Here is a 16362-nt window from a genome sequence, read left to right as displayed (position 1 = left end):
GAAATGCACACTGTTTTCAATAAAGGACAAATAACACTGGTTTTTTAAAAGGTCTTAGCAGCCAATAGTCTTATTCTTGTGTGATGGCTCTTAATACAAAATTTTGAAACAATCATTATTCCCTTTGTTTTTTATTTTTGGTTCTATGACAAATAAAATACACAATTCAAAACACAAACCTTTAGAGGAGATGGGAAATGGCACTCTTGCCAATACTGGTTTAAATGCCCTGTACTCTGGTTTTATATGTAGCAATTTCTGTTTATTCAAAGTTTAATTGATTATTCATGTCCATTCAGTTTGTTTTTGGTCTCATTTATTCTTATATAGTAGTTTCTGCATGTTTTAAATTCAACTTAAGCCTATTATATGACTGCTGCTTCAGCACTTCATAGAAAACAAAATACATTTTAAATGTTCTCACTTTTTCCGCTTTAATAAAACCAAAATTTCTAAGATTTTGAGGAATAATTATTAATATATATCTTAAACTATCAATCCATATTCATTTGCTGTTTTTTTAGCAATCTTTGTTATGTTGGTGTTTTCTTCTTTACTTATTTTACACTATGATAAATAGTAATATGGTATTCAGCTCAAAATAAGGATTGTTTTCAGTGAAGTACAATTTATGTTCAGAAGGCACGTAGGCATTAGCCCTATTCATCTTAATTTCTGCTTATTCGAGTTTAACTAGGTTATTTGTCTTGGTTTTTGGCAATATACATCCCTATATTCTGTGAATAAAGGAATGGATAAATGGGCTAGTACCTGAAGGCTTCTGTGTCAAAGATGAAGATTAAAGAGAGGGCTGGATGTTAAGTCAAATAGGAAACCAGTGTTTACTAAAATTTGCCTAGATACAGGAATTACCAAACAGGCTTTCAATACAGGAATTTTTTGTGTTCATGAAAGGAATTTTTTGTGTTCAATGAAAAACAAAAAGGAAGGAGCCTCCTTTAATTATTTGCTGAAAAAATTACCAATTTTATATTTCCTGTAGATTACACCACCAAGTCATCAGCAACTTCTAAATTAGAGCTGTGATTCACTTTTGAGCTGGAACTTGCTTAAGAATAATATGACTAAAAGAATTTTATGATGCAGATCCCTAAATGGGATAGTACCTGAAGTTTTCTATTCAAAGAAGAAGACAAGGATTGGCTGTTAGGTCAAGTTGGAGACCAATATTTACTGCAGTATTCTTAGATAGAGAAATGATCAAACTAAAGTTCCTACAGAGCAATTTTATACCTTCGCGAGGAAAATCCATTTAGCTCAAGGTGTGACACACAATTTGTATACAAAGTAAAAGCTCACTTAAAGTTCACTAGAGCAGCAAGAAGTACCTCAAAATTACTCATTATTTCTTTATTAACCAGAATAAAGACAGACACTACAGATTACAAAGAAAATGAACTATAATAAACATAAATGTATTCAATTAACAATAGAAAACAAATTCAACACACAAGTGAAAAAAAAACTAATCAAACCTGACAGAAGACTAAAAAAAAACCTGACATATGACTCACTATCTCTTATTCAGAATATGTCCCAAGAGTTTTTAAAGAAATATATAAAAGATCAGCTCAAAAAGTCTTCAAAAACTTATTGAATATTGTTTGAAGAAATATATAAGAGATCAGCTCAAAAAGTCTTCAAAAACTTGTTGGATATTGCTTTAAGAAATATATAAAAGGTCAGCTCAAAAAGTCTTCAGAAACTTATTGGATATTGTTTTAAGAAATATATAAAAGATCAGCTCAAAAATTTTTCAAAAACTTATTGGATATTGTTTTAACAAATATATAAAAGATCAGCTTAAAAAGTCTTCATAAACTTATTGGATATTGTTTTAACAAATATATAAAAGATCAGCTCAAAAAGTCTTCAAAAACTTATTGGATATTGTTTTAAGAAATATGTAAAAGATCAGCTCAAAAAGTCTTCAAAAACTTATTGAATGTTGTTTGAAGAAATATATAAAGATCAGCTCAAAAAATCTTCAAAAACTTGTTGGATATTGCTTTAAGAAATATATAAAAGGTCAGCTGAAGTCTTCAGAAACTTATTGCATATTGTTTGAAGAAATATATAAAAGATCAGCTCAAAAAGTCTTCAAAAACTTGTTGGATATTGCTTTAAGAAATATATAAAAGATCAGCTCAAAAAGTCTTCAAAAACTTATTGGATATTGTTTTAAGAAATATGTATAAGATCAGCTCAAAAAGTCTTCAAAAACTTATTGGATATTGTTTTAACAAATATATAAAAGATCAGCTCAAAAAGTCTTCAAAAACTTATTGAATATTGTTAGAAGAAATATATAAGAGATCAGCTCAAAAAGTCTTCAAAAACTTGTTGGATATTGCTTTAAGAAATATATAAAAGGTCAGCTCAAAAAGTCTTCAGAAACTTATTGGATATTGTTTTAAGAAATATATGAAAGATCAGCTCAAAAATTTTTCAAAAACTTATTGGATATTGTTTTAACAAATATATAAAAGATCAGCTTAAAAAGTCTTCATAAACTTATTGGATATTGTTTTAACAAATATATAAAAGATCAGCTCAAAAAGTCTTCAAAAACTTATTGGATATTGTTTTAAGAAATATGTAAAAGATCAGCCCAAAAAGTCTTCAAAAACTTATTGAATGTTGTTTGAAGAAATATATAAAGATCAGCTCAAAAATCTTCAAAAACTTGTTGGATATTGCTTTAAGAAATATATAAAAGGTCAGCTGAAGTCTTCAGAAACTTATTGCATATTGTTTGAAGAAATATATAAAAGATCAGCTCAAAAAGTCTTCAAAAACTTATTGGATATTGTTTTAAGAAATATGTATAAGATCAGCTCAAAAAGTCTTCAAAAACTTATTGGATATTGTTTTAACAAATATATAAAAGATCAGCTCAAAAAGTCTTCAAAAACTTATTGAATATTGTTAGAAGAAATATATAAGAGATCAGCTCAAAAAGTCTTCAAAAACTTGTTGGATATTGCTTTAAGAAATATATAAAAGGTCAGCTCAAAAAGTCTTCAGAAACTTATTGGATATTGTTTTAAGAAATATATGAAAGATCAGCTCAAAAATTTTTCAAAAACTTATTGGATATTGTTTTAACAAATATATAAAAGATCAGCTTAAAAAGTCTTCATAAACTTATTGGATATTGTTTTAACAAATATATAAAAGATCAGCTCAAAAAGTCTTCAAAAACTTATTGGATATTGTTTTAAGAAATATGTAAAAGATCAGCCCAAAAAGTCTTCAAAAACTTATTGAATGTTGTTTGAAGAAATATATAAAGATCAGCTCAAAAATCTTCAAAAACTTGTTGGATATTGCTTTAAGAAATATATAAAAGGTCAGCTGAAGTCTTCAGAAACTTATTGCATATTGTTTGAAGAAATATATAAAAGATCAGCTCAAAAAGTCTTCAAAAACTTATTGGATATTGTTTTAAGAAATATGTATAAGATCAGCTCAAAAAGTCTTCAAAAACTTATTGGATATTGTTTTAACAAATATATGAAAGATCAGCTCAAAAAGTCTTCAAAAACTTATTGGATATTGTTTTAACAAATATATAAAAGATCAGCTCAAAAAGTCTTCAAAAACTTATTGGATATTCTTTAAGAAATATGTAAAAGATCAGCTCAAAAAGTCTTCAAAAACTTATTGGATATTGTTTTAACAAATATATAAAAGATCAGCTCAAAAAGTCTTCAAAAACTTATTGAATGTTGTTTGAAGAAATATATAAAAGATCAGCTCAAAAAGTCTTCAAAAACTTGTTGGATATTGTTTTAACAAATATATAAAAGAACAGCTCAAAAAGTCTTCAGAAACTTATTGAATATTGTTTGAAGAAATATATAAAAGATCAGCTCAAAAAGTCTTCAAAAACTTATTGGATATTGTTTTAACAAATATATAAAAGATCAGCTCAAAAAGTCTTCAAAAACTTATTGAATGTTGTTTGAAGAAATATATAAAAGATCAGCTCAAAAAGTCTTCAAAAACTTGTTGGATATTGCTTTAAGAAATATATAAAAGATCAGCTCAAAAAGTCTTCAGAAACTTATTGGATATTGTTTTAAGAAATATATAAAAGATCAGCACAAAAAGTCTTCAAAAACTTATTGGATACTGTTTTAAGAAATATGTAAAAGATCAGCTCAAAAAGTCATGCCTCTTAGAGATCAAAATCCAGCTTACTACAACCCAATGCACTTCCACCAGTCATTGCAAAGTAAGTTTCCTTGATGCCAAACATATATTGTTAAAGCGTAAATACCTAATAAAACCTTATTCTGGTTGACTAGCAAAAGATGTCTGATTCAATTGATCATAATGTTGAACTTCTAAAGTATATTTGAACTGATCATTTATTAAGAAGAATTATTGTCATTTCTCTCCAAGTATTACTAATGTTTCAAATCTGTTTTCCAGGTTTTACATCATGATTATGGTTAGTTTTTTTCTTCTTTGCATGTTGAATATGTTTGCTATTGTTTATTGAATGCATTTAAGTTTATTACATTTGCTTTTCTTTGTAGTGTTTGTCTTGATTTTGGGTAATAAAGATATAGTGATAAATATTTTACTCTATTAATTTTTGTTCTATCATTACTCTATTTATCTAATACCATTATTTCTGAAATATTGTTTTACTTTATATTTCTACCAGTTTATTATGGCTTATCACAATGAAAATATAACAGCTCAAAATCAGTTTTACTCCTGAAGATGGACACTGTATATGTGTTCAAAATATCCAGTTAAAAAACTTTATATTTGTTTCACTGTCAATTAAAAGGTTTCATCCCTATTTTGAACTGTTATATTATTGTCATGGAAAGGCAATGTGGTCTTCAAAGTTATCAGCTTACCACAAGAAGCATTACTTGGATCTTTATAAGGATTAATACATTAGTTTAAGCCTACCCTTTAGATGGAAACATGATATGTTTATCCTAGGACTTTACAACATAAATGTGAAAAGCTACACATTTTACATTTTGATGACGTTATAAGGGAATCTTCTGTGGTAAATATCTAGATTAATAGACTATTCAAATAGCTAAGAAAGAAACTTACCTCTAGAATCAAAATTTCATCTTAAATCCCAAAAAAGGAACATTTGTTTCTGTTTTTAGCCCCTTAGATAAATGTAATTGTAATACCTGTGTTAGCATCAATATTGTTATAACTGATTTACCCATAAATTGATACAATGGCAATAGTATCAAAAATCAATATATCTTTGGGAAACATATAATATAGGCTATATATTTTAATAAGGTTATAATGGTGAGGTCAAGTTAGGTAAAAGTCAAATTTGCAACAGAAACAATTGTCATATTATATTCTTCATATGTCATGTTATATTCTTCTAACAATATGAAAGCAGATGAGATATATCCTTGGGTCTAATTTTTGATTTTCTTAATAGTTAATTTTTTTTTTTTTTTTATAAACCCAACTCTAATTGCTACCAATTTGTTAAAGTTTCCAAGGCAGTGGTGTACTTAAAAATCCTGTAGGGAGGCAAAGTTGGAGCCAATTTTCCAAATTAAGTGAAAACAATAGTAAATAGGCCAGTAAAATTCTAGTTAATTGACTTCTTGCTATCTTAGAAAGGGTTTAGGTTAGGAAAATGAAACTTTCAGGGATGGGTCTACAAGCTAAAGTATGTCCCAGGAAGGTATTTTAAAGTACCCACCTCTACTCCTTCTCCCTCTAGAGGGCCCTGAAATTTGTCTACATGACAGGTCTTTTGTTGATTTGAACTCTCAAAAAGGATAAGTTTTTTCTTTTTTTAAGTTTCTCAAAAATTTTGACCAAACAACATTTTACCTTAATTTTCAGTTACTAGTTGCTTTTTCTCTGCCTTTAGTTCTGAAAATGCAATTCCTGTTATTTGAGTAGAATTTTGAGCCATATCAGTGTTTTTTTTTTCAAAATTTAGGAAATGTATTTGTGTATCTTTAAAACCTTATAAAATGGAATTGAGTAAAGTTATGAAGCTGAAAACAATTTTGTTGTACTTCAATTAAGCAGATGATCTATTTTGCAAGGTTTCACTTTTATAACACACATATTTTTAAAGGTCATCAAAGGTCAGAGCCCTCTAGAGGGAGAAGGAGTGGAGATAGTTGCTTTAAATACCTTCCTGGGACATACTTTAGTCTGTAGATTCATCCCTGAAAGTTTTATTTTCCTAACCTTAACCCTTTCTGAGATAGCAAGAAGTCAATTAACTAGAATTTTACCAATAGGTCTACTAAAAAGTTATCTGCATATTACCATTAAGGCAAAAATGTAGCCTAATAAAGAAAACGGACCTGTTTCTCTGGATATTTGAATCATGCAGGCATCAAGATGGGTCTTAATTTGCTCTGAAGTGCAATTCCCCACCCCCACCTGTCCCATAGAAAATTATGCCCCTGGCCCAAGGGAGGAATCTAGCCTAAATTTTTTCTTGACCTCTTCAATGAAGATACAAAAAAAAAATCCAAAACCCAGGGGGAAGGTTTAATGAAATTACCAAGATAATTTTCCAGATCTACAGGGCCATTATGCTCCTCTTCTAATTTGCACTCCTGCTTGACAAAGACTTTTGGTAGACATATTACCTGTATACGTAAATCAAAGTCAATTGAGAGAAAAATTTATTGGTAAGAGGCTCCAAAATAAAAGATATAAGAGCTTCAAAAAGCAAAACATAGGCTACCAAGTTTTCCTAACTTCTCTTTTCATCAGGCCTAGCCTAGTTGGTATTCTCAGACAATAAGAAGTTTTCTCAAATGTACCCATTCAACTACGTGTCATTGGAGATTGCTCCAAGCTGCAATTTCAGGTAAATTTAAGGTAATAAACTTACAAAATTGACTAAAAGTAATTTTTTGGAAGTGATGAAGTGAATACATTAATAAAAAAAATAAAATTAAAAATGTATATTTCATTATTATTTTGAAAAATCCATTAATATTGTAAAATTATAAACAGTCACCCGGATCTTAGAGCTTGTCTTTTGGAGTCTTAGTTGGAAGATTTTCTATTTCAAATATTTTCGTATAGACTTTCTAGCACTTGAGCCTTGTTGGATTTGACAGGTGGCATCTCAGCCTCGTTCCCCGTGTTCGTTTACTTGTCCGATTACTTACCTGACTAATCCAAAGGCCTTTTTTCGCGTCAACCAGCTGGTTTAACCAATGACAGCTTTGATTTAACCAGCTTATATGTTTAACGCAAAAACGGAAAAAAATTACATATGGTTGAGCTCAAACAAAACTGGTTCGCGAAAACACTCTTTTTACTTGTCGGATTGGGCAAAAAATTTCAATCATAAAACATCCGTAAAGTGTTAAGAGTGGCATTCTATTATAATTAAATGATTTAGCACTGGCTTAATTTCCTCCGGATTTGACAAATTTCACATTAATTTGAGGTCAGAGAGAATTGAAAAATGATTTAGCATACTCTCTGGTATATTTGAAGAGATAGGAAGGGTCTGAATTAGTGGAATCTTTGGTTAAATTGTTCAGGTAATATATTGGAAAATGTTGTATTCATACTGTAAAAGCAAAATCATCTATAAAAAGTCCTAAATGATAAGACTTTAGCTTTGTTGAGCTACCCTAAACAGAGGATAAAATTCTAGTTTGACTTCTTTTTGTTTTGATTTGGAATTCTACTAGCCTACCAGGCTATAGATTAAATTTCCAGTCAAATTCCGGTTTAGCTACTTTTTGCTATCTTTGAATGGGGTTATGTTAGGAGAATGAAACTTTCAGTGATTAATCCATAGCTAAAACCATACTCTGAGAAGCTATTGCTAAGCTTATGTGATAACCCTCTTCTGTTTTTAAGTCTGGGAATTTTGCATACTGGATTGGTCTGTAACTATTAAAATTTTGGTAAAACAACATCTTACCTTAATTTTCAGCAAGCAGTTTCTCTTTCTCTGGTTTTAGCTCTGAAAATGCAATTCTTGTTATTTGAGTAGAATTTTAAGCCATATCAGTGTTTCATTTTTAAATATAGGGAAATGTATTTCCTGAAAGTTTCCAAATCTTGGAAACTTCATAAATTGAAATTGAGCAAAGTTATGACACTAAAAACGCTTTTTTCTTGTCATTTAAGTAGAAGATTTATTTTGCAAGGGTTTCACTTTTATAACACAAGCATTTTTATAGGTGTGGACCAAATATTGAGATTTCCAACAGTCATCATCACTAACCAGCAGGATTTAATCCTTATTTCATTAGACAATGTGATTTAAGGTAATTTAAGGCAAACATTTTTAAGAGAGAGAAAGAGTAGAGTTAGATGCTCCAAAATACTTTCCCATGATATAGTTTAGTCTCTAAACCAATCCCTAAAAGTTTCATTTTCCTAACCTAAACCTTTTTCAAGATAATACAAATTTATCTAAACTAGAATTTTACCAAACAGAAGTTTAACCTAATAATTTGTAATAACATATTGTTCAGGCTAGCCTTTGCAATCCCTACAAATTTTGACTCTTCACAATAAAGCACTATTACAGGCTTAGCCTAACAAAAGAAAATAGCAAACTGCTTAATCTTAATAAAAAAAAATCCAAAGGGCTTTATATTTCTTCAATACAAAATATATATTAATTTTTGTTTTCAGTAGAATACTAGTTAAGTATAAACCATCAAATGTTTAAGAATTTTTTGAGGGGGGGACAGCTGCCTAAAATTAACAAAATATTTCTGATAAGCACAAAAATATAACAAATTAAGCTAAACTAGGAAAATAGTTTTTTTCTCACTGAACAGTTACCATAACACATAATGTGTTGTAAGATTTTTGCAGTACTTGTGCATTGTAGCCACCACATTCAAGTTCTATTGAGAAGTTTAGTTTGGCTAATGTTAATGACATAAAATAAAATATGATGAATATATAAAACTTTATCAACAAAATTATGAAAACTACAACAAAGAATCCTGGAATTTGTAAATCAGCATCATATCTAAATATACTGTATCTTACATTGTGCTAGATTGTTTTAACGCCCTACTGTACAGGGGTAAATATTTAAATTATGTATCATAGGCAATTATCTGAAGAGTAATCTATTAAAAGTCTCCTGAGCTAACTAGGGAAGTTTTTTCTTTCTTTTTTACTTGCTTTAGCATGTATCCAGTTCCTGATTGCCATATACATTCCATATTCATAGTTAAATAACATAAGCCTTTGTATATAGACTATACCTTGTTGCTAATTTTTCTGGGCATAGAATGTTTGATTTGGTAAAGCCCTATTAGGACCTGAAGAGAAAGAAACATAAAAAAAAAGAAAAATTCATGCTTCATAATTTTTAGAATAATAGCTGGTAACACATTTTATATACAACTTTGCTCTACTTTACCCCTCAATCCTCCCAATATAAAAATGTATTGCTGAAATTTCCTATTTTCCATTTGTTTTGTCAATCTGTCTTTCTAACTTCATCCCATGTAGCTGTAAATTAAACAAATGTGACAAACAATAACTAGAAAAACAGGTGACAGGAGGTTAAATGCATTGAAAATATGAAATTTGAGCCATATTTCTGCACATTGGGAGGGGGATTGAGATAAAGCATAGCCTAACTTAATGATTTTCTCTTGCCATGTAGGGTAATTGGAAGGTCACTTGTATATTATGCTGTCCTTTTCAGTTTTAGTTGGATAGAAAAAATCCAAAGAAAGTCCCCTTTGAAAAGATAGGAGTCACAAAGTGAGATTGTATTTGTCAAAGCTTGGAGGTTTGTCCCTTCTGTCTGTTTAAACAAAACAGAATCTTAATTGAAGCTTTGTTCATTTCTATCTTAAGGGTGCACAACAATTATGATATAAGGTACTTTTCTTTATTCAATTGTCTTCTTTGTTGTCTAAAAGACTTTTTTTTTAATCTAGATGTTTCATAAATTGCTCATTTTTACCAGAAATTCATTTGACCTACTTTGAAATCCCTGGTCTTAAAATTACATTTGACTTTGTTAAAGCTAGGAGACATAGACCTTGTGTTTGTTTAAAGAAAGTGAATAAACATTAGTAATTTGTATTGCACTAAAGCCCTAGGGCCATGACAATTCCAAACAAAAAAGAAACTTCACTTTAGAATATTCAACATTGTCTAACATAACAGAAACAAAGAAAAAAAATGACAAAATTTTACGTCTGCACTCTAGTGTCAACATGAGAAATTGTCCAAAATTTTAAAATTTTGCAAAACATTCATCCCTCATCACATTCACCAGCCATCTCTCATCAAACCTACACTTCATTTCTCATCTCACTCTATCCTACAAATGCATCAAATGACCCACTCTCTCATTAGTGCTTCCATAGATATGGTCAAAGTAAGAGCCATCTTGCTCACACTTTATAATATCTAGAAGTTTTCTGTAGCTAAGTCAGTACTTAAATATTTCATACACCTTTGTAAACAACCTTAAGATGGTAAAATAGGTTGGATTATCCAAATTTTTAGTTACCACAATATATTTTAATCATTATTGTAATATAAAGGGCAGCCAATAGTAAAGGACCTGAATAAATATTTTAAGGTAATTAAAAAGGTTTATTACTCAAAAACTTGATAAAACTAAAAGGGACTTCTTAATGATTGATTACTTTAAAATATCTACATTATACACAACAATAAACCTTTGCTATAAAGGGAAAGTCAGTAAGGCCCAAAAACTATTCAATACTAATTGTGCTTTGAGACAGTTTGCTGAATGTCTAAATGATTTTAGATAGTAATGAAGATAAAATGTGGGCAAACTCAACACCAATATGCAAGTAAGTAAGTATGGCAGCACTGACACATCAAGGTCTAAACTGGCAGTGCTAATTTCCACTTTGTGACCCTTTGGCCAAGAATTGCAATTAAGGGCTGGGGGCCAGAAATCTTGTGCTTTTGTACACCCTCCCTGCTTACCTTTTGCATATTTCTCCATTTGCCTATTTAGAGCTGGTTTAGATCTGTCTAACATCACTGACCCCCATTTAAAACAAATAAACAGGCAATACTAGGAATCAAACCTGTACCCCATGGACAAAGGATTTCTTACTAAGAGTGCTTTCCACTTAGCCAAGAACATTATTACAACCAGAGTAAAACAACTATTAAAAAAAAAATATTGAAAAAAAAACAAGATGGATTTACAGCAATTTTCACTAATCTTCAATACACATTGTATTTTACTTAGACAAGTTATTGTAAGGCAGGTGTCAACAAAGCTCCAGCAGGGATTGCTTTACTTAAGATGCAAACTAGCATGGTGAATACTTAGCTGGTAAAAACCAAATACACTAGCAATACCAGGAATTAAACCTGTACCCCTTGGACAAAGGATTCCCAAACCAGAGTGCCAACAACTTAGCAAAGAACACAAATGTGACCAGAGAACTATTATTTGAAAAAAGAAATATTGAAAAAAACTCAATTCATGGTTGTTGCCATTTTCTCTACTGTCCCATAAACAATATATTTTATTTAGACAAATTAATTTTAAGACAGGTATCAACAAAACTCCATCAGGGATTGTATTTACTTAAGATACAACAAGCAATGTGATTGCATAGCTTTGTGATATTCTAGTCTTAAATAATGATAAAAAAGCAAATTTACATTTGCTATTTGTTTTCCAAACCATTTTAAGCAAAACCATTTGCAACAGCAATACGCCCATGGTTAGATTAGTGTCTATCCAAAATGCTTTACAACAGAAGGGACACATTTCTTGCAAAGCAAATACTCAGCTTTAATGCTATTCTGTGTCATCTCTAAAAAATTAAACTGTACCAGGTGTATTTTGATATAAGATACTTCTAAGACTTTTAGCAAGGGGGCAGGAATTTCTTCACAATTTATACAATGTGTAAAAGAGCACCAGGGGGTGAGATTGAAAAAAAACTTTCAGGGATGGGTCTAAAGGCTAAAGTATGTTCTGGGAAGGTCTGCTTACATGGAGTACAAAGAAACTGTTTCACAGCTTTCCTCAATCCACTTTATAAGGTTTTAAAGATATGCAAAGACATTTCCTAAATTAAAAAAAAAAATATTGATATGGCTTAAAATGCTACTCAAATAAAAGGAATTGCATTTTAAGAGCTAAAGCCGGAGTAAAAGAAACTGATAATTAAAAATAAAGGTAAATCTTGTTTTGTCAAAATTTCAATAGTATAGGTATAGACTTTTTGAGTAAGCAATTATCTAAGACTTAGAAATCAGAAAAGGGTTGACATAGAAGCCTGGCAGTACCTTCCCAGAGTGTTTTTGACCCTGGATTAATTACTGAGTTTCATTCTTGTAACCCTTTCCAAGATAGTGAAAATTAGCTAAACTCGAATTTTATGTATTTTTTGCTTTGGATTCATTACTGGAAGTTCTATTTTCCTGACTTAACCCATTTCTAAGATAGCAAACAGTAGCCAAACTAGAGTTTGACCTGGAAATTAGAGCTCAACCACACCGAGTGGTTGAGCTCAAACAGTCTCTTTGGTTGATGTGAAAAAAGGCCTTAAGGATTCATTAACATTGATTAAAAGTTTGACTATTAGTACTGCCTCAGTTAATCAATGGTTTGTTTCCAATAACCTAGTACCAAATTTTACAAAAACATTTTACTGAAAATGAATTTCACTAAAAATTATTTCTATGATAAATCTCTGTTAATTTTACTTCCTTGTTTGGATTGTTGGAGATCTGGGATGTACTGAATTCCTTTTGTAAGTTCTGAAAGGTCATGGTTTTCAATTAGGTACCAAATACCCTTCATTGCAAACAATTATAAGTGAATGACAAAATTCTATTTGATCCATCCCAAAAATCTCAGCTAAATTTAAAAAAGCAAGGATTAAAGATTGTTTGCTAAAATTTTGATTATTTGCCATTGATGATGGAAAATTAAATTATTTGATCTTTTTTTTGTGTTTTGTTTTGGTGTCCCAGTGTTTGGGCTGGCCTCCCATGCCCCTCCTACCCAATATTTATTTATTTACTTATCCTTGTTACTTCTCTTTTTGTGTGATTTTTTTTTCTCTATTTTGTTTGTTTTTTCCCATGTTAAATTTTGGAATTTCTTCTATGTTTCTTCACTTTCCCAGCGTTATGAGCTCTGCTCCTTGTTAGGACATAATATTGTTTTGTATTTTTAAGTTGAATAAAGAAAAAATTTGAAAGCTGAAGTTAATGAAATTATATTGAAAATTGAAATTTTGGTAAAATTATAGTTTTGCTATCTTGGAAAGAGGTTTTGGTTACGAAATGACACCTTCAGGAACAGGTCTATAAACTAAAGTATGTCCCAAGAAGTTAAATTGAAGTTCCTACCTCTACTCTTTCCCCCTCTAGAGGACAGTGACATTTGATGACCTTTAAAATCTTTGTGTTATGAAAGTGAAACCTTGCAAAACATATCATCTACTTAAATGAAATACAAGGAAACTTTTTCAGCTTTGCTTTTTTCACTTTGCTCAATCACAATTTATGAAGTTTCAAAGATTTTCAGGGCTTAAACTAGAGAAAAAGAAAGTGATAACTGAAAATCAATGTAGAATTGTTTTCCAAAATTTCAATTGGTCCTGTCAAATTCCTATGCCAGTCAAGTAGGCAAATTTCTAAAACTTAGAAATGAGAAGAGGATTAAAATGAAAGCCTGGCAATACCTGTCCTAAGTAAATTTTTAGGTAAAATTCTAGTTTAGCTACTTTTCACTATCTTTGAAAAGGTTTAAATAAGGAAAATGAGACTTTTAGGGATTAGTCAACCAGCTAAAGTATGTCCTAGGAAGGTGTTTTGAAGTACCATCTCCACTCCTTCTCTCTTCCTCACAGACGATCAGTTTTCAAGGTTTCACTTTTATAACATACATATTTTTAAAGGTCATCAAAGGTCAGGGCCCTCTTGAGGGAGAAGGAGTAGAGGTAGGTAATTCAAAATACCTTCCTGTGACATACTTTAGCCTGTAGACCCATCCCTAAAAGTTTCATTTTCCTAACCTAAACCCTTTCCAAGATAGCTAGAAGTCAATTAACTAGAATTTAACCTAACCCTTTTCCAAAATAGCAAAGAGTGGCTAAACTAGAATTTGACCTGAAAATTTATCCATAACCCTGAAGAGCCTCAACAAGTTGTAACAACGATTTCCAAATATCTAGACAAGTCTTGGAGCCTCAGTGTAAAGGTTAATGCCCAAATTCAAATTCTTGATTTGTCCTATGAATGTCTTAAGGCCTATGTGAATCAAATTGCAGGATATAGCCCAACATTTATCTAAATAGCCCTAATACGAAAAAACAAAATCAAAGCTTACTTTTGCGTGGCTAATATTCTATTTGTTAGCTTATAATTCTTATTTTACATAAACTTATTTATAGCCTACACATTCTTATTTTTGAAATATACGCCTGAAAAGTTCAACCAATAATTATGAATGGTATAACCCTACGGTTAAAAACAATGACAGTTCTGGTTAAAAAATAGCTCAACCAAACAATTGTTTCACGCGAAAACACTTTTCATGACAACCTGGTTCGTCATTGTTTCACGCAAAAACAGCGGTTGAGCTCAACCACACCGAGTGGTTGAGCTCAAACAGTCTCTTTGGTTGACGCGAAAAAAGGCCTCAAAGGCCTTTGACAAAGACTTTTGGTAGACATATTACCTGTATACGTAAATCAAAGTCAATTGAGAGAAAAATTTATTGGTAAGAGGCTCCAAAATAAAAGATATAAGAGCTTCAAAAAGCAAAACATAGGCTACCAAGTTTTCCTAACTTCTCTTTTCATCAGGCCTAGCCTAGTTGGTATTCTCAGACAATAAGAAGTTTTCTCAAATGTACCCATTCAACTACGTGTCATTGGAGATTGCTCCAAGCTGCAATTTCAGGTAAATTTAAGGTAATAAACTTACAAAATTGACTAAAAGTAATTTTTTGGAAGTGATGAAGTGAATACATTAATAAAAAAAATAAAATTAAAAATGTATATTTCATTATTATTTTGAAAAATCCATTAATATTGTAAAATTATAAACAGTCACCCGGATCTTAGAGCTTGTCTTTTGGAGTCTTAGTTGGAAGATTTTCTATTTCAAATATTTTCGTATAGACTTTCTAGCACTTGAGCCTTGTTGGATTTGACAGGTGGCATCTCAGCCTCGTTCCCCGTGTTCTTTTACTTGTCCGATTACTTATCTGACTAATCCAAAGGCCTTTTTTCGCGTCAACCAGCTGGTTTAACCAATGACAGCTTTGATTTAACCAGCTTATATGTTTAACGCTAAAACGGAAAAAAATTACATATGGTTGAGCTCAAACAAAACTGGTTCGCGAAAACACTCTTTTTACTTGTCGGATTGGGCAAAAAATTTCAATCATAAAACATCCGTAAAGTGTTAAGAGTGGCATTCTATTATAATTAAATGATTTAGCACTGGCTTAATTTCCTCCGGATTTGACAAATTTCACATTAATTTGAGGTCAGAGAGAATTGAAAAATGATTTAGCATACTCTCTGGTATATTTGAAGAGATAGGAAGGGTCTGAATTAGTGGAATCTTTGGTTAAATTGTTCAGGTAATATATTGGAAAATGTTGTATTCATACTGTAAAAGCAAAATCATCTATAAAAAGTCCTAAATGATAAGACTTTAGCTTTGTTGAGCTACCCTAAACAGAGGATAAAATTCTAGTTTGACTTCTTTTTGTTTTGATTTGGAATTCTACTAGCCTACCAGGCTATAGATTAAATTTCCAGTCAAATTCCGGTTTAGCTACTTTTGCTATCTTTGAATGGGGTTATGTTAGGAGAATGAAACTTTCAGTGATTAATCCATAGCTAAAACCATACTCTGAGAAGCTATTGCTAAGCTTATGTGATAACCCTCTTCTGTTTTTAAGTCTGGGAATTTTGCATACTGGATTGGTCTGTAACTATTAAAATTTTGGTAAAACAACATCTTACCTTAATTTTCAGCAAGCAGTTTCTCTTTCTCTGGTTTTAGCTCTGAAAATGCAATTCTTGTTATTTGAGTAGAATTTTAAGCCATATCAGTGTTTCATTTTTAAATATAGGGAAATGTATTTCCTGAAAGTTTCCAAATCTTGGAAACTTCATAAATTGAAATTGAGCAAAGTTATGACACTAAAAACGCTTTTTTCTTGTCATTTAAGTAGAAGATTTATTTTGCAAGGGTTTCACTTTTATAACACAAGCATTTTTATAGGTGTGGACCAAATATTGAGATTTCCAACAGTCATCATCACTAACCAGCAGGATTTAATCCTTATTTCATTAGACAATGTGATTTAAGGTAATTTAA

General features: G+C 30.6%; 1 protein-coding gene across 2 annotated transcripts in view; it reads right to left on the bottom strand.

Annotated features, from left to right (window-relative positions):
• The window catches only part of LOC136030414 (interleukin enhancer-binding factor 2 homolog), a 59870-nt gene extending 52891 nt beyond the window's left edge, over positions 1-6979 (bottom strand). Inside the window, exon 1 of one of the 2 annotated variants that reach the window (XM_065709376.1) lies at positions 6896-6979. The gene's annotated coding sequence lies outside the window, so the exon portion shown is untranslated. Of the gene's footprint in view, positions 1-6824; positions 6844-6895 lie in introns of those variants that run through there. The other variant, XM_065709377.1, reaches the window with a different exon arrangement.
• Between the last annotated feature and the right edge of the window lie 9383 nt (positions 6980-16362).

This window comes from Artemia franciscana, chromosome 8 (assembly GCF_032884065.1).
Source record: "Artemia franciscana chromosome 8, ASM3288406v1, whole genome shotgun sequence".
Taxonomy (NCBI): domain Eukaryota; kingdom Metazoa; phylum Arthropoda; class Branchiopoda; order Anostraca; family Artemiidae; genus Artemia; species Artemia franciscana.
This window is presented reverse-complemented; position numbering and strand designations above follow the sequence as displayed.